This window comes from Tenrec ecaudatus, chromosome 9 (genome assembly GCF_050624435.1).
Source record: "Tenrec ecaudatus isolate mTenEca1 chromosome 9, mTenEca1.hap1, whole genome shotgun sequence".
NCBI classification, from domain to species: domain Eukaryota; kingdom Metazoa; phylum Chordata; class Mammalia; order Afrosoricida; family Tenrecidae; genus Tenrec; species Tenrec ecaudatus.
The window spans coordinates 66,565,915-66,586,435 of NC_134538.1; the positions used below are offsets into that span (position 1 = coordinate 66,565,915).

Sequence of the window (20,521 nt, forward strand, 5' to 3'; positions counted from 1 at the left end):
ATGCTGGTGAGGGTGTGGCAACATTGGGATATGTGTCCACTGCTGACAAGATTACGTAATATGGAAGACGTTATGGTGTTACCTCAAAGAATTATAAACAAAAAAACTAAATAATTAAAAAGAATTATAAACAGAAATAACTTATGCTCCATCAACACTTTCTAGATATAACCACACACTTCAAGAGATTGGTTTACTGAATTTAAAAGTTTAGGAATATCATCTTAGGGTACAACACAATTGATTGGTGTAATATAATTCACACAGTTTATGCTCCACATAATAGTGTAGTAAGTAGTGTCCAGAGTCTTAAAAATGTGTGCATATCTATGAAAGATTGAACTATTTGTGTTTCCTCATCTGGAGCAAAAGAAAACTAAAGACTCAAATACAAAGGCTCTACTGCACCTGGCTAACGGCTTTTCTCTATCTGGTCTCCTCTCTGCAGAGACCAGAACTAGATGGAGCCTGGCTGCCTAAACTGACTGTGCTTTGAAGAACACGAATGGGAGTAGCAATACCAGGAAGGCAGGGGGAAGGTGGGGATGACGGACCCATAACCACACACACACACACACACACACACACACACACACACACACACACACACACACAGAGGGACGAACAACAGAAACCGTGGGGGAAAGGAGAAAGTGGTGGGTGTAAGAGAGGAAAATAATAATCATTTATAAAGTATCAAGGGTTCATGAGGGGGGAGGAAGGAGCTGACACCAAGAGTTCCATAAAAAATAAAGGTCTAGACAATGATGACGGCAACGTATGTACACATGTGCTCCATACAATCGATGTGGTGACAGTTACAGAGCTGTAAGAGCCCTTAATACAATGTTTTCTTTCTTAAAGAGAAGTGATTGTAGTAATGATTGTACCACTTTAAATATGTGGCTTTGGAAGTGTGTGATATGTGATTATTATAACAAGAAAACTATTTACAAATATGGTCCCAGGCAGGATAGGAGAAATGCTGAGAAGAAAATTCAAAATCTTAAAAAGAAAAGATCTGAGTCTATCACTCTGAGACACCCTTCAAATCATTTCTGGAACCGCCTTCCAGTTAAATAAATAGCTTATAAAATATACAAAACCACCCATGAATACTCTATACTTTCAAAGCAAACATTTTAGGAATCTACATGAATGCGGAATATTGACCACAAATGACCAAATCATCCATGCTTCCCCTATCGTGACGATGAGATGCTAAGAGTGGGGGTTGGGAAGCTAGAGTAATGGAAATGAAGTAGCCCAAATAGCAATAATGAGACTATTGACCCATTGTGGAAAATGTGATCAATGTTGCTGAATAATGTCCATGTAAATTACTAGACATATAATTTGTTGGTTAAATTTTCACCAGAAACACAATAAAATATTTCTAAAAATTCAACCAGAAAGCCGACCAAGTATCAAATGCAAACCCATTATTGTACATTTCATGTGTATGCCCACATTGTCCGTTTTTGTTTGATGTTTGAATTATCAATGCCTCTGGACTTTTTAAGAATTTTATTCATTCTCAGAAAACAATTATTATTCCCATTCTGGTGTGAAGTCACATATCTTACTGTCATAAATGGCTTTTGTAATATGCTATAACTTATACAGATCATTTGATCATTGATAATAATTATATATACATACATTTTAATTATTTAAAATAACACACATATATTCTATACTTTAAAAATAAACATATACATATACAGCTCCATTATTACACATATATAGTACACATATATCAATATATATTACATATATACATACCCATTATTACATATATGTGTGTGTGTGTATATATATATATGTATATATATATATACTCAAGTCCCTTATTTAAAACCATACATATATGCGGGTGAGTTGAAAAGTATTGCTATAAAATCAAAGGAACCTATATTAAACTAAAGGATCAAAATGTGAGCTGTTGTTTGTGAAGTAGTGGTATCACCTCTCTAACTTGATTTTACAGAATGTCAAAGCAGAAGTTTTGGCATCCGCTAGGGATCAAATCCTGTTCCTCTACCCCCTCTTGAAGTTGGGTATGTGTTTGTTTCATTTGGGCGGAGTATGAAAACCAGCACCGAAAACCTATGGCGTCAGTAAATGGAATAAGGTTTGGATGGGGCGTACAGAGCTGGCGACAGGGTTAAAGGGTAATGACATCAAGGGATCCATATGGAAAAAGTATGTTTGGAAACTGATCGTGGGAAAAAATGTACAATTCTGTTGGACGTGATTGAACTATGGAATGATTTATGTATTAACCCTGATTAATGAAAAAAAAGCATGTTATTTGTGTGCAGGGGAAGATTGGGCTTTCAGGTGGATATGGTGAGATAGTCCGAGGAAATGTTTGTAGGACAGGCCTCGTCATCCTTGAAGAATGAGCAAGTGCATTGTTGCAATTGGGAAAATATTTCTAGGCACATATTTCATGGTCTTTGTCTCACCAATTCTGTTTCCAATTTTCTTGAATCTTCACTATGGGCCAGTGTCCTTTCGGAAACTCTATCAAGACAACTACTTTGGAATCTCAAAGTATATTCTCTGTTCTTATAGTGCTTTGTTTTTGTTTTTTTTTCTCATTCTTACTAAAGAGATAACCAAAAAGCCATGCAATAACTACCTTGAGTATATATACATACCACTGCTATATTAGGAGTATAACTCAAGAGAAACAGCCAGCTGATCCAGACTTCCAGAACAATGGAATTATACCAAGAGAAGAAATGTGAAACTCAAGCTCCTCAAAACCCAAGTGATACCCCACATCAGTAACAGTGTCAGCCACCCTGCACCTTAGTGCGTGAAGAACACAGGACAACAAACCACGAACATCGTTTTTGCTCATTGGCATTTGGTGAACTCGAAATAAGAAAATACTTCCTTACTTCCAGTGTTAATATTCAGCATGCAGTTCATCTTGTTATGAACTTTAAGCTGGTCCCTAACCATTGTATCCTTGAAGTGGTTCGCATTTTTCAATGTAGGTACTTACATTTTTTTAAATCATTTTATTGGGGGCTCATAAAATTTTTTAAAGAAAATAGAAGGGAAAAAAGAAGAAGGAGAAGAAGAAAGAGAAGAAGGAGAAAACCCACATTAGGAACTCCAAGTACTGCCAATTTTCCTTTCTGCCAAGTCCTATTAGTATAAATGAATGGTTTATTTTAAGAAATGCCTGATAAATTACTTTACACAATCAGTAATGAGGGGACTGTCAGCAAAGGAGAAGCATTTCCAAAGTTTACTTGGCGTTAAGGAGCTCGTGTCTTCTCAGCTCAAACTGGGTTATGTGGCCCCAGCCCCTGTGGAGTCCATAAATCTTTGCGAAGGACAAACTATTCAGGCAATATGTGGATGGGCGAAGGCATTTCTCTGGGCGCTTGCGATTTGTGAAAACTGAAACAAAGCCTGAGCATGTTCAAACTACCCATGTCAACAGCGTCCGCCACTCTTAACGAGTTTCCTCCTTTTAGGCTTCACCCCAGAGGAATATATTAAAGACTTTATGTTAGGAAAGTCAAAGAAACACACACACACACACACACACACACACACACACACACACACACACACACACACACACACCAGAAACAAACAGAAACTAGCAGGGTGTAAAGAGAGAAAGATCTAAGGGCTTCACATTTCTTCTAGGACATCAACATTCACCCAGGGCCTGAGTCATACTCAGTGCAACTTGGGAGAGCTAAAACTGCAGAGACTGCATGTCACTAACTCAAATATAGGAGGGGGGGAAAGCAGAGGAAAGGAGAACAACTAATTATTATCTTCTGGATAAAGGAAAACAAAATAAGGAAGGAAAAAAAATCCCCCCCAAACCTCAAGTTAAAAGGGCATGGATACCGAAAACCATTAGTGTTGCAATGAAAACAACTGGGTATGAAAACTATCTGCTGGGGCACTCTGGTGCCAGGTCATGCTCCTGCCTTTGAAATCCATTGCGTGAAATGCACTGTATTTTTATTAATGAAGCCCTGAGCTCAGAAATAAAAGCCATGTGGTGGTGTCCTCGATCACCAAAGCACTAATGGAAAGTTACCTTGTCCTGAAGCCATATTTTTTCTAAAGGGAGAAATAGGTGGATGTTCCTTTTGATTAATTATGACAGCTAACTCCTGCAAAGCTGATGTGGGAATGAGGAGTTTAAGATGTCTGTTATCTGTAAAGCCGTTTGGGGCTCTTTGGAGGGACAGTATGAAAGTTAATGTGCAAATAAAATAAGCAAATGCCTCAAGCCTCTGCCCACCCGTGACCAAGGTAGGCTGGTGCTCTCAACCCCCCGGTCCACTTATAAATGCCCAGTGAGGGGCTTCTGCTGCCTTGCTCTGCTGCCATTTCCCAGCCACCGCCTCACAGACGTCCACTTACTCTTGGCAGTGTCTGTATAATGTTTGTGGTGACTCTGTATCAAAAGCTTGTTAGTGCTCCAAGCAGGAGACAAAAGTGTTGCATACAATTTATACGACTCATATTTTGTTTAATATGTTTAAACACTAGGATCAGAGTTCAGCGTTTAATGCAATGCAGTATGTACACAAGCTGACTAAATTACAGATGAACAGAAGAGATGCCGCATACTTACTTTAGTCTTATAGCAAAAGGAGAGATACCAGCTCCGCTGGTGAGATATTTATAAGTTCCAAGCATTCTTAGCACCATTAATAGGCAGATTTCACAATGACCCTTAGAGGTCATGGAAAGCAAATAATTCCCATTTTGCAGATGAAGAAATGGAGGCATGGAAAAAGGTTCAGTGAATTTTTCATGGGCAAAATATATAAATAGAGGCAAAACAAGCACCACATCCTGTAAGATCTTAAAACCCTTGCAAACCCTGTCCCTCTGCTCAGAATGACACCTACCTCATCTTTACCCGGCGAGGCCCTTTTTGGCCGGTGTCCATGATAACATTCCTGAGGTGGCTGGACGGAAGCCCAACTGGCTGGATAAATGGACTCTAATTGTGGCTTGATTTGTACTTGGTAAAAGCCATAGAGAAAATAACAATTGAGTGGAAAATCTCCTCCTTCTCCAAAAGACTTTCAGCCTGCCCTTACCTATCACAGAAATATGTTTCTACAAATAGACTTTGCTTCCAGGCTCCCAGGTCTGATTCCAGGTTACTGCCACCATCGTGCTTCATCAATTGAGAAGGCAGGGGAGGAAGACCATAAGCATTTCACAAGCAGGTCCACAACATGAACCATGCTTCTCCAGCCTACAGGCAGACAATATGATAGCATGGCAGTTTGTTCGTTGGTTGGTTTAAAATTAATTAGAACAATATAGGGGTCTTTTTAACCCCGTATTACCTTTTGGACGTAAACCATTCCTAAATCATGAAAATATGATAAGATTGGTTGTAATGACTGAATAATTGGTGCTCCTGAAATAATTATTATACGTTAACCAGAGAAAAACAAAGTGACAACAAAACATGTGGTAGGTAGGTGCAAACTTTTGTTGTTTTATTGTACACAGGGTTGCTATGAGGCTGGAATCAACACGAGAGCCCCTAATGACAGCTATATATTTTTAAATAACAGTTCTATGGGAAAACCCCTGGAAATGGCTACAGTTGTTATGTCAGTGTTAACAGCATTTCTAAGGAGTCAAGTTGAGTCTTATGATTCTAATTGCTGAATTAGTCATTATAGTTTTATGCCTTCAGGGAGCAGAAAGAGCATTCATACTGAAGGCTGCAGAAGGCCACTGTGATTGATACTCACAACCTCACTCACTCACTCACTCCCTCACTCACTCACTCACTCACAGTGACCCAATAGGATGGGGTAAAACTGCCCCTGTGGGTTTTCAACATGTAATTCTCTATAGGAATAGAAGGCCTCTTCTTTCTCCCAAGGAGAAACTGGTGGTTTCAAACCGCTGACCTTGTGGATCATAGTCCAATGTATAAACACTAGGCCACCAGGGCTCCTTGCAACCTCTCGCCATGAGTAAGTAAACCAATGGGATCCTGACTCAAGGACTCCCTGGATTTCCATCTACTGATCCCACCAGTTGTTCCACAGGAAAATATGTGAGTTGGCTTCCCTAAATATTACCGTCTTGGAAACCCTATGGGGAAGTTCAACTCTGTATTACAGATTGCTTTCAGCCAGAATTGGTAGCAAAAAAAAAAGGACTTAAACAAAATTTGCTCCTGGGTGATACAAATGGTTAATGCTCTAGGCTGCTAATTAAAAGACTTAGAGGTTTAAGTCTACCTACTGGCATCAAGGAAAGGCCTGGTCATCTACTTCTGAAATAAAACAAAAATTCATCTACGGAAAACTTGATAGATCTATGTGCCTATATTTATAGGTTTAGTATTAAGGTGGTGGAAGGACCTTGGGCCTCTACTCAAGCACTCCCTCAATGCATAAATACTTTCTTCTACTAAATTGGCATTCTATGATGCTCACCCTCCCGACACAACCGCTGAAGCCAAAGTGGGTAAACAAGCAAATGTGGTGAAGAAAGCTAATGGTGCCCGGCTACCAAAAGAGACAGCGTCTGGGGTCTTAAAGGCTTGAAGATAAACAAGCGGCCATTTAGCTCAGAAGCAACAAAGCCCACATAGAAGAACACACCAGCCTGTGTGATCACGTGGTTCCAAAGGGATCAGTTATCAGGCATCAAAGAACAAAAAATCATATCATTGGGTGCATGCCTCCATGATACGATCGCTGAGGACAAACGGGTGCATAAGCAAATGTGGCGAAGAAAGCTGATGGTGCCCGGCTATCAAAGGAGATAGTGTCTGGGGTCTTAAAGGCATGAAGGTGAACAAGCGGCCATCTAGCTCAGAAGCAACAAAACCCACAAGGAAGAAGCATACCAGTCTGTGTGATCACGTGGTTCCGAAGGGATCAGGTATAAGGCATCATCAAAAAAAAAATCTTACCATAGTGAATGAAGGGGGAAGTGCAGAGTGGTGACCCAAAGCCCATTTGTCGGCCAATGGAGATCCCCTCCCAGAGGGGTCTAGAAGAGGAGATGAGTCAGTCAGGGTGCGATGTAGCACGGATGAAGAATACAGCTTTCCTCCAGTTCCTAAATGCTTCCTCCCCACGAACTACCATGATCCGAATTCAATCTTGCAAGTCTGGATAGAGCAGAGGTTGTACACTGGTGCAGATAGGAGCTGGAGGCATAGGGAATCCAGGGTGGATGATACCTTCAGGACCAGGGGTGTGAGCAGTGATACTGGGAGAGTGGAGGGTAAGTGGGTTGGAAAGGGGGGAACCGATTACAAGGATCTACATGTGACCTCCTCCCTGGGGGACAGACAACAGAAAAGGGGGTGAAGGGAGACACCGGAGACGGCAAGATATGACAAAATAATAATTTATAAATTATCAAGGGATCATGAGGGAGGGGAAAAAAGAGGACTTGATGCAAGGGGCTTAAGTGGAGAGCAAATGCTTTGAAAATGATGAGGGCAAAGAATGTACAGATGTGCTTTATACAATTGATGTATATATATGTATATATGTACAGATTGTGATAAGAGTTGTATGACTCCCTAATAAAATGTTTTAAAAAAGAAAGAAAGAAAAAACTTGATGGATCACAGTTCTATTCTGACACAAGTGGAATCACCATACATCAAAGTCAGCTTGATGATAGCTGGTTAGACTATGATCAACGCCTTGAAAAGGTAAGTTGCATCCAAGTCTTCTCTGTATATTTATGAAATGGGCCCCTAAAACACTGGGTCTGTAAGCTGAGGCCATTATAGCTAGCAGGTAGTTGTAAGGTCAAGTACCTGCTGGATTTATGAGGAGGGCATGACTAAGAACACACAGAGGCAGCGTGCTAGTCAGGAGAGGAGAACGAAGCAGAAGCACTATGATTCAGAGAGACCGAGGTGGGAGGGTGGTATGGCTGAGCTCCTGCCTGGCTGGAACTGCTTGTTCAACATCCCCCATGGCCAAACCTTTCAATAAATCCTCCTCACGTGAAGCAACTTAAGCACATGCCTGTTTCTTGTAACCAAAAGAGCCTTGAGAAGAACAAAGGACCGAGGGAAACGATTAAAGACCTTCTGGGGTAGTCTAACCGCTCCATTGTTCAGCTAGTTCCATGCACATACAGATCTCACCAAACCCAAAGCAATGCCAGGTTTGGAAGACGGTGCCCCGAGTGCAGCTCCTCATTGATTCGAATGTTTCTTTTCAGGAATGTTTGCCATTCTGTGTCCCACAGTAATTGGGTGCCACCTCCATGCAATACCACTCGCAGATGAAAAGAAGCCCAAGCCAAGACCAAATAGTAGGAAATGAAACAAAACAGCACCCTACCAAGGAAATATAAATATAAATGGGACTAATGGGGCCATTCAATATAAATCTTCAGGAATGTGCCACCTTACTACGATTTCACCCTCATATTTGTAGAAAAGATAAGCATGCCCTATCAGATGCACACATATGCTGGCTTTCAGCTCATGCTTAGACGGGAAAAGAGAGAGCTCCCTAAAGACTACACACTTCTGCCTGGATTGAGACATAAGGATAGGAGTACCTTCAGCATTGGATGAACATGAATTTCAGGAACTCTGCATTTAAGGTACAGTGAGATGTGTACATAGGAACAGTCAATTCTTGCCTTCCTTGATTCTATCAGTGGGATTTTGAATTCCAAACTTTGTTTCCTCGCAAGTATTTTTCATAGAGGAGATTTAACTAAATCCTTATAAGATGTAATCCTCAGACCTTATAAGAACCTTGAGGCCTTTCCCATGGTTCACCTCGGTACTACAGAGGATCTTTTCACTAATGTTTCAGTGTGTCCTCTGCGGAGAAAAATCCACATTTGCCGCAGTGTTTATTCCATGGAACAGTGCTCCACAACAGCACCTTGACTTCATCCTGCATGACAGCTCCAAAAGACCGCACAAGTCCTGGACCAAGGAGGTCTCTCTGAAGCCAGGGGCCTTGATGGGAAGAGGCTGTGATGGGAAGAGGCTTGATGGGAAGAGCCTGTGATTATTGATTAGCAATACCTGCCACAGGCATGGGAGGAAAAGATTCCAGAGTGCTAAGGACTGGACAATTTCATTTAAATCTTCAATAGATGAGTATTTAATTTAGAACAGTGTGGTTTGAACCTGTCAAACAGAGGTACTAACATTTTGAACAAATAAATAATATATAGAAAATAAAATGGATATGAAATGCTGTTCCTCTAGGTTCTGAGACAGTAACAGCTAGTGAATAACTATGAAACCTCTAGAAATTTAAAAAATCCCAAACCATGAAGTTAGAATTTGTTGTCAATCAAAGTGAAATAACAAAAATAATGAATAAAAATAAGATGTAGTCAGTGTGGGCATGAGTTCTGGGGAGAAAAGAAAGAGCTGAAACAAGGGTGATTCTCAATACTGGACCCTTGTTTGTTGTTGTTTTCTCTCTCCCTTCTTAGTGTAAGAGTTAGGACCCTGAGCTAATTGAAAGGCCTTGGTGTAAATCAACCGCACCCTCTTGGCATAGCTAATCAAACCGTTAACTTGGGGCTGACTTATTTTAGCCCTTAGACACTGACTTTCCTCACTCATTGCCACAGTGACAGAACTCAAAACATCAGTCAGAATGAAGGCAACGCTTGGAAATTGCAGTGTGGGCCAGCCGAGTGCCAGGAGCTCAGCCAAGTTTGAGAAAGGGGCAGCAATGATAGTGAGGACACAGGTGAATGGTCAGGGGATTATCAAAGTAATATATCTCAATGAATAATGTCCTTCAAAACAGAACATCTGGAAACAAGAACACGAGTTCGCAAATCCAGAAGAAAAATGATTCTGAAAGCCTCATCTGCGCTCACAATACATATCAAGCAGCTCCTTCTGACACTATATACTGACTTGATTTTGTTGCTTCTTCTTTAAAAACACTGGAAGGCTGCACCTATATTGACATATTTATAATTCTACACAGGAGAGAGAGTGCAGAAATAACTCACTCGCTTTACACTCAAGCCAGAGACAGTTTAATATTTTGGATTCACTCTCTAAAAGTCATAAAGTATGTCCATCTAAAAGGGCAGCAATGAGTTGGAATTCACTCGGGGGCAGTGAGTTTGTTTGTTTTTGTCTTTTAGCTACATAAAAGACAAGACTGTATTTGTCTTTCAAAACTCCCAGTGATGTAAAGGTGACTTTTGTGTCTCAAATAAAGCTCTGTGTCCTTGCTGCTGTCTATTCTGTACAGAAACAAATTCCCATCATGCCACAGTGAAAATTGCCTGGGAGGGTAATTGATCACTAAAAAGAAGTATTAAACACTACTACCAAATATGGCAAGTATTTTGTTCCATATAGTAGTTTTAGTCACAGTTAAAGAGGTGTACTATCTTTTTTTTTTTTTAAAAAAGTCATTTTATTGGGGTCTCTTTCCACTCTTACCACAATCCATATATCCATTCATTGTGTCAAGCGCTATTGTACCTATGTTGCCATCATCATTTTCAAAATATTTTCTTTCTACTTGAGCCCTTGGTATCAGCTGCTCATTTTCCTTCCCTTCCTCATGAACCCTGGATAAATTATAAATTATTATTATTTTCATATCTCACTGACCGATGTCTCCCTTCACTCACTTTTCTGTTTTTCATTCCCCTAGCTGGTGGTGGTTATATGTAGATCCTTGTGATCGGTTCCCCCCTTTTCCCCTAATCTTTCCTCTACTCTCTTGGTATCGCTACTGTCATTATTGGTTCTGAGAGGTATACTATCGTATTTAACTTCTTTTTCCTTTTTATTGCCAACTAAATGGGGAGCAATCATGACTTCAAAAACTCAAGAGACATTCTATTTCAGTGTTTAGGGGAAATTTAAAAAATCTAAATACCTTTATTTATACACCTATCTACTCTCCATCTGACATTTCCCATTATGGGGGTGGGTGGGGTGGGGTAATGTCTCTGATGATCTAATTGCCATGCAAGGCTATAGCCTACCCCAGGCTTCCCTCAGCAGACTGCCTGAAGGATATAGCAGAAAATCAGTAATGGCCAAGCCACATGAGAAATAGTGGCCAACAATTTCTGGTATGCCTTCTTTCATTTATCAGGAATGTCACTTTTCAGCCATGAAGAGCCCAGAGCCATGGTGAGGACAGGAGTGTAGGGATGCAAAGGCCAGGCAAAGGCTCAGAGGCACTTGGGAGGTCAATGGGGAAAGGTGAAGGTAGTCCAGAGAGAAAATGGCCCCACAGAACTCTCTGGCCAGGACAGACAGAGAACAAAGAGGCCTGCTCCTTGGGGAGGAGGTGGTGGGCCAGAAAGGATGGCTGAGTGTGGGACTATAAAGAGACTTTCCCCCAGATTCCTCTCCCCCAAAGATATGCTAAACAGTGGGGGCTTTTTGCTAGCGTGTGGGGGGAGGTCAGATGCTTAGAGACATCTCCCTGAAGAGAGTCAGTTTCCAGACTATGGTAGCCCCCCCCCCTCCCTGCTGTTAAGGACAATGGGTGACTCCTCCCTGGAGGCTTGCAGTCACAGATTTGGTTCCGGTAGGTGGAGATCACACCCTACTGCTAATGGTGCCAGAGAACAGGTCAAACCAGCTCAGTGACATCCGAGTTAGGCTGCCATCCTGAATCTAGCATCCGCCCATCTTGCCACAGGTCTATCCCCAATCCCTCCTCTTCCTACTGCATGTATGCCCCTAGACCAATGCCTTCCATTACTGTATATCCTATAGCACAACCCTTTCTTGTGACATATGTCTTCACCTGAAATTAGGGGGCTTGCATGCCCCCCAGAGAATGTAAAAGCATTGGCTAGCATTAAAGACTCTCTCCCTCCACGTGGACCACCAAGCGGGGCTGAGGTGAGCAATGCTACCATGAAATGGGTCTGACTCCATTATTCTACCTCTCTTCTAACTCTCGTGTTCTTTATGACTTTACTATAATCTTTACTTATTATTGCTGTACAATCGCACCTACCGGACCCGTGATGATGTGTTAGGGCAGGTACCCTGAAAGGTGAGCAACACCTGCTTACCAGCTCAAAACTCTGCAGGCTCGCAGGTGGTGAAGAAGAGCACTCCCCCCACGCCACAGTGAGCAGGGAGCAACGGGGTGGGAGGGCACCCACTCTGAAGATGGGCACAGCCCTCAGCTCGTGTAGTTCACTAATCTTATATTAGGGCCTGGCCTTTGGAAGCCAACCACGTGTATAAGTGCGGAGTGGGTCTATATCACTTTGGCAGTATTGGGGGTAGAGTGAAAGTATAAAGATTTTAGAAACAACCAATGTATCATCTAAACCGAGAAATCTTTTTAATGCATTAGAATTGGTATATAAATGCCCACAGTACTTGAAATAAGTCTCCTAGGAAATGTGACTACTTGCCCGAAAGCTTATAGGTACTAAGTCAGTCTTTCAAAACCAAAGTGTAGCAAAAAAACACAAAAACAATAGACATGTCTCCATTCTCAGTATGAGAACTGATGAATCACATTTGGGGAACATTGGTGCCTTAAAATGCCCCAAGGTTAATCTTCTCATGAGTCCCTAACAGGGATGCAGCCCACACGGTATATAGTGCACTGGCCGAGTTCCCTTTATGCAAATTAGAGCACATAGTTTCCTCTTGCCTACCACTCTGAGTTATTCTCCTGGCAATAATAACTTTTCAGCTTTCTTTAGAAACGTTAACTATATTTTATAGAATTTCTTATCTTCTCTGAGCTGCATTGAAAAAAAACCCACCCTGAAATATGCTGTAATAATCATGTTTTAGAGCATTGTGCTGATCTTAAACTAGAAAAGGGCGCGGTATAGCAAAAGAGAGGCTCCGTTTCCCAAATGAGTCCCGCGGTGTGATGGCATCCTAAGCTGCTCCGGTGCATTTGCCCCCAATGACAGTTGTTCAACACATTTCTGTACAAAACAGATTTATAGCGTCCATTTTCCCTCTGATTTCCTGTTTCTTGACCCATTCACCAAGCAAGTATTTGGAAGCCTGGACCGGCTGTGTGGAGGTTTCAAGAGCTGACCTAGGAAGTGAGCACTCCCCTGGGAGCAATCTGATTGGTTAATACTAGTTCTGAGCCCGGTATGTGAATCTTTATGACTGCCCGGCTGCAGGAATTAATTACCCGACCTCTCCTTTCTCCATAGGGGTGCACACTTCAGTTTGCCACACTACTTTTCCAATGGAATTACAAAAACACTTTACTTATCTAGAGGTCAACGGTTTTACCAACTCAACTACTTGGAGCACAGACATAAAACAATCAGAAAAGTATCTTAGCGGCCAAAAGTGATGTCATCAAATCAGAGTTTTCTCACAGGAGAACTGTACTCCTTTATAGTGAGATTACCTTGATTTTACTCACAGCTCTGATTTGTAACACTATACTGATGTTGTCAGAAAGGGCAAAAATAGCTTCATTAATGAGCAAGAGGAAATAATAGAGGCAATACATTTAGAAGAATATCTTATACAAACTGTAACTAAAAACAAACAAACAAACCAAGAGACCACCAATTAAAAAAATCACAAAACAAGGGCAAACACCTCATAAACCTCAACAGTGCTTGAGGACATCACATTGGGAAAGAAATTAATAAATAGTCCTGAAAACCAAAGAAGCAGACAAGATTTTACTGAATCAATTCATATTATTGTAAGAAACCAGAAAAGTATTTACTTTATAAAAATATTCTAACAAATGAGGAAAACATATCAAAGGGACTAGCTCATAGAAATATAAGCACTGACTATGTTTCTCTCTCTCTCTCTCTCTTTCTCTCTCTCTTATCCATCTATCAAGGTATCAGTTTACACCTGTGTAGATCAATAAATTCTCTCAGATGAAAAAAATGTGTTTGGGCATCAAAGGCTGAATTAAGTGCAATACAACAAACTGTTGAACTTAAGAAAAATGTTTATGCAATGCTGGATCCCATAATAATTTAAAGAAATACTCTGAGCTCAAACTTGAAACTCTGTCCCTTTTTTCCTTTGAAAGGAGAAGCATGTTCTCTTCCAGAGAATAAACCTTTATTTGTAAACCACGGGGACCTGAGCAATCTGGGAGACTTCATTAGGAGCTGAATTACAGCAGGTGGTAACAGGGATCTGGGAAGGGAAGCCAGAAACTGAGCTTTCACCAGAGTAATTGACTCTTTTACCTACTCTTTCATGTGGAAATGGCAGAGACAGGAGAAGTGAGGCAAGCTCCAACTGCTGAAAAGGGAGAAGCCCTCTACAAATTGGCTGACCATTTCATTCATTGTGGGAACAAGCTGGCATCCTTTGTGGGGGGGGGGGGGGTGTTAAGAAAAGGTACTGGTCAGAACCAGTTTTAAAAAGTGAACAATTCTATGCCAATTTATGATCTTGTAGCAATTCTGGAACAGTTCCTGGGTGGGTGAGGGCAACAATGACTAACTCTTTAAAAAAATGGAGGACTAACAGGTTAGTGGTAGCTCCACCTCATAAAACAACCTGGGCATGATATCCTCAGCCAGGGAGCAGCACCCCACGGAGCACAGGTCTGATCCAAGACCCATCAGGTGGCCAGGAGTGAGCCCTTGACTTGGCAGCCACAGGTTTCCTAGCTTTAGTAGGGAAAAATCTACGCCGCTCAATCGGTTGTAATGCCCGGCAAACTACAGGAATGAATAGAAACGCCCCTTGCAGTTCCAAGCCTGTAAGTCTTTTACAGAAGCAGAAAACCTCGGATTTCTCCCTTGGAAATCACTGGTGTATTTGATGACTGACCTGGTGTACAGTACCCACAACACCCAAAACCACCAGAGCGCCTATCATTCCATCTCCCTTTTTACGTATTTTAAATGTGTTCTAGTTTTATTTTGGAGTTAATTTTTGTTTGTGTTGTTTGTGTTTTCCTTTATAAGAAATCCAGGACAGGTAAATCTACAAAGACAATATATATACATATATAGTCAATTCTATTAATCAGTCATTCATTGTTAATAAAATTTTGTTAACATTGTAATTTTAATGATATTTCTCTCCCCAACTAAACAATAAATTTCTTGGGAGCAAGGTTCCTGGTTTCATCTGTTTGTTTGTTTGTTTTTCCCATATTTTATTTCAAATCTTATTACATTTATTTCTATAGTAGACACTCAATAAATATCTGTTGAATAATTATAAAAAGGGCATCCATAAAAAATGGAAGAGCTACATACTGAAAATAATATGAATCATGTTTACACTTTTATTCGCTCATCTAATCTTAAATTAATCTTACTAGGACGAAACTAGTTGTTTGAAGTGACAGAGTGCTAAAGGTAAAAACCAAACTCATTGCCATCCAGTGGGGCAGACCTGCCCCCGTGGGTTTCCAGGAGTCTACATCTACACGGGAGCAGACAACTCATTGTCCTCCCGCAGAACCGCTGCCCACCTCAAAACACATGGTGCCACCCCGGATCACAGCACTGATCTTTCTTGTGTCAATGGTTTCATAGTCTAGAAAAATAAACATAGCCACAGAAAATTAATTATGTAGTTGATTACTTAACAGATTGTTATAACTTTGGATTGTTCCAGTTATCTACACAATTTGGTTGCACTGATACAGAATATAGTCCGCATAACATCTGCTGTCTTTTAATACACAAGCTTAAACTAACATAGGAAGGAACTCTAGTGATGTTGGAGTCTACAAATTGAGTTGCTAACCATTGATCAGTGCTTTAAGCCCACTCGTTCTCTATGGACAAAAGATGAGGCTTTCTGCTCCTACACAGATTTGAAGTCTCAGAAATGCAAAGGGGAAGTTCTACTCGGTCCTATAAGGTCTCTGTGAGTCACAATCGATAGGATGGTAGTGAGTTAGAGTTTCATTTATTGTTTCCTTGATTCTAGTCTGCTAAACTATTTATTTCCCAGCTCTTTACCTTTAAACTACTCTAAACAGTGAATGGTTGGGTGTGTTGGAGGACATCTATGTATGCCTTGCCAGGTGTGGAATTCTAATATTTTAACCATTAAATACACATACATAGACCTACACTTGGTATATACGTGTATGTATACTTAATTAAATTTCTCCTAAAAACTATTTAAGAGATTAAAATGCAGTACATGTTAAATATAAATATCTGCTCAATCTTAATCAAATATAAATTGATTTTAATAATGACTGTGCTAGGCAATCAAAGATGAAATCTGATGCTGTTTCAAAATGTTCACAATCCAGTGGGAGGGATGGCCAGGCCTAACAATATTTACGTGATAAAGTTTACATGGAAAACTGTTGAGGCACAGGGAAGGGACAACTAAGCTCATCAATCTAAATTCTCCGTCACTGACTCAAAACAGAGTCACGATGACCCTCTAGAATCGAGTACTACTGCCACGTAGGGTCTCGGGGTTGTAAGTCTTGGCAGAAGTAGATGGCCTCATCTTTTGTCTGTGGAATGGCTGGTGAGGTCAACACTTTTTAGCCCACTGAGCCACCAAACCTCCTTAAGAAAGGATTCCCAGAGCAGGGACCATCTGAACTTAATCTAAATTGATGATGCAGCAAAAATTATGTTATTCACGAATCTCTCTTCTTCCATAGAAATGCAGGATCAGATAAGTGCAGCAGGGCAAGGACCTAGGAGGAGACTGATTCCCTGTGGTCGTCCCAGGGTGCAGATGGGAAAATGTTTGATTTGGACTATTTGCTTCTAAGAAAGCTTGGTGGCACAAAAGAAGAGTTGAACCCATCAGTCCCTCCAGGGAAGAAAAGATGTGGCAGTCCACTTCTATAAACCCTCTTAGAAGCCCCAGGAGACAGTTCTCTTAACCCTTGGAAGCCCAATGAGGTCATTCCACTGTGTGCTGCAGGCTTGATAGCTACTAGCCAGAATCAACTCCGTGCTGATGAGTTTGGCTTATCCACTTTCAAAAATCAACCAATGAAAACTCCACGAGTTATGCAGTTCTACCTACCTACCTACTTCTCTATCTATACACATACATACATGCGTATATACATGCAGGCATACAAGGGGACTTCAAAAATTAGTGAACATTTCCATTATCTTGCTTTTTTTTAAATCAAAAGATCATGTTATTGGAGGCTCTTACAGCTCTTAGAACAATCCATACATCAATTATGTCAAGCACATTTGTACATATGAGGCCATCATTATTTTCTAAACATTGATTTACTATTGAACCCTTAGTCTCAGCTCCTCTTTTTCCCTTCCTTCCCCCCACCCTCGTGACCCCTTGATAAATTATAAATTGTTATTATTTTCATATTACACCAACTACTGTCTCTCCCCATGGTTTCGGTTGTTTGTCCCTCTGTAGGAGGTGGTGGTGGTGCTGGCTATGTGTCCATCATTGCGATTGGTTCCTTCTACCTCTCCTCCTCTCCCCACCTTCCACCTAACCCTCCTGGTATCGCTAAGCCCAATTCTGTTCCTGCATTCTGTGTGTTGTGAGCTCTTATCTCGTTTCTGTACCTGTGCACATGCTCTGGTCTAGCCGGCAGTGAAAGGCTGGACTGGGGACAGGACAGTGGGGGAAGAGGAAACCTCAAGCTACAGGAAGAACACTGTGTGTCCCATCGGTGTTGTCCTGTGCCCTGGAGTGAGTTATCCCTTCCTCGTGGTCCTTCTGCAAGGGTGTCCCATTGTCCATTATCACTTAATTAGTTTTTCCACAAGCTTTTTGGAGCTCCTTTATATTGACTCATGCATTAACATATATCTTATTGATTCCATTTCTCTAGGGAGCCTGGCCTGAGACACGCAGGATTTAAGATTATACTTTTATTTTTAAATACTGTGAGGTAACACTTATTTTAAAAATCAGGCCAATCCCCTCTAATGTATTTTTCTTAATGTTGCTGTGTAAACAAACCTGTCTTTTTCTTTGCAAAAGCAAAATTTAAGTCTTAAGTCAACAAAACATTTAAACACCGAATAAGCATATGAGGTAGATAATACATTACATATAGAGAGAGATATCACTATTACACCTACACTTCTACATTCACTCCATCATCTCTGACCAACATGCCTAATTTCCTGTGGCACAAACTAATGCCACATAGACATCAACTGTGATCTACATTTTTATACTTACAATGTTTGACATGTAATTTGAAAATAATGTTATATCACATAAATATACCTAGATCTCAAATTGCAGATATATAGGCCAGAAGGATAGCATTGGTGTACTTACAGAAAACATATTTGTACATTCTAATGCCTAAAATTGGTTCATTTTGATATTATGTAGAATTTCTCAATTTTTACTCTAATATGGTATTATAAGAAACAACATTTGTTTAACAACTAAATTCTCAATAAAAATAATGGTATATTTTAATATTAGATAATGGTATATTTATATTTTCTATCAAATAAATATATTGACATTGGGATCTGTGGGAAGTAAGATTGGGGAAATCAACAGACATAGCAAAATATAAAAATACATGCTGACTAATACAGGCCATCTATGCTCAGGCAAAGGGAGAAACCGAGCACACTGGCATTATAAAGAGAAACCAGACATGGATGCCCATGTTATTTAATATTGTGCTGGAAGTCTTACAAAAGTTATTAGAAAACAAAACAAAAGGAAAAATCAAAGGCATTCAAATTGGCTAAAAAGCAGTAAAACTCTACTTGGAAAAAGTATGATTCTGTATGTAGAAAAATCCCAAGGACTTGGCAGGAAAATTGTTGCAAATACTGGAAAAATTCAGCAACATGGAAGTACACAAGATCAACATGTAAAAATCAATTATATTCCTATATATTAATGAAGAGAGATATGAAAAGGAAACATATTTAAATACCACATATAGTATATACTCAAAAGATAGAATCCTAGGAATAAAGCTAAAGAGAAATAAAAAACTTGTATGAACAAACCTATAGAACAGTACTACAAGAATGTCTTCAAATAAGCAGCCATCTAAGTGAAGTATTAACCAAATCCACACAGAAGAAGCGCATCAGTCTGTGAGACTCATTGATTGTGAATAATAAAATCCAAATCCAAAGGAGGGAGTGGCACCAGGGTTTATATTTTGAACACTTGGTTTGTAGAGGCTTTGGATGACAGTGCAGCCCAAAATCCACTTGTATGGACCACACATGGATGAAGCCACTTGTGAATTCCATCTGACCATGTGAGCAGCCTTCTTAGAAGACAGAGAGCATCCTAAAGTCTAACATGACAGATCCAGTTAGATTAAAATGTAATATCATTTGGTCTCCCTTTTGACCATTTTAAAGTTGCTTCAGTTAAAAAAAATATGTTAAGAGGAAATAGACGGGGATTAGCCTTCCGCTTGGACCACAGACCAGGGATGTGAATAGCCTGCTATCATGGAGAGTGCACTGGAAAGTGGATAATTGTAGAAACAGGTTAAAATTTAACACCTTATTGCTTGATCTTCGTTTTGACCCAGTTTAAATTTGGTCTGGTTTTTAATATTTTCTGCTTTCTTTTTAATTGAGATTTTTCAGTATTATTGTTGTTATTTCTTCTTTTCTGTTTGCTTTTGTTTATATATTTTTCTGTATATGAATCCAAGAGAGGTAAATCTAGAGAGACTGTAAGTGGAGTGATAGCTTCCTGGGGGGACAGCACAGGAGCGTGGGGAGGATGGGGAACCCATAACAACGAGAATAGGAAACAAGAAAATGTTCTAAAATTGATGGTGGTGATGATTGCACCACTCTTCCTAATATGATTGAACTACTGAACTGCATGATATGTGAATTATAGGCCAATGAAACATTTTTTTGTGTGTTTGGGTTTTTTTGTATAGAAATTGAAAGAGACCTACATAAGTGGAAGCACATTTCACCTTCACACAGTGGAGAATTAACATTAAAAAAATGTCTATCCTACCCAACAAAATCTGTAAATATAATGCTATTTCCATCTAGATCCCGGCACCAGTTTTAAAGACATGGAGAAACCAATCACTAACTTCGACAAAAGGAAAGAGACCCAGGCTAAGCAAAGCACTATTAAATAAGAAGAAAGTAGGAGGCCTCTCCCGTCCTGCCCTTCAAACCTACTACACAGTCATGGGGTCAAAGTAGCCTGGTACTGGTACAACTTTGATACGCGGACCAATGGAACATGGGAGAGAACCCAGAAACGCACCCACCTACAGACAACTGATTTTTGACAATGGGCTAAAGTACATCAAATGGAGAAGAGATACTGACTTCAACAAATGGCGCAGGCAAAATAAGATTTTTATTTGTAGAAACTTGAAACTCGACACATAAGTCAGTCCATATACAAAAACCGTCTCAAGATGGAGCAATGGCCTAAACATAAATCCTAGAACTATAAAGATCATCACTTAGAAAATAGGCACACAATTAAGGACCCTACCTAACACATGGCATAAATACACTATCAACTATGAAAAACCCACAGCAGAAGACAAAATAGATGACTTTGACCTTTTAAAAATAAAACACACGTGTGCATCAAGAGACTTCACCA

The 20,521-nt window shown here is 40.2% G+C and overlaps 1 protein-coding gene across 3 annotated transcripts in view; it reads right to left on the minus strand.

Moving 5' to 3' along the window:
* Positions 1 to 20,521, minus strand: part of SUGCT (succinyl-CoA:glutarate-CoA transferase) — an 880,365-nt gene that overhangs the window by 80,322 nt on the left and 779,522 nt on the right. The gene's annotated exons all lie outside the window — the stretch shown is intronic.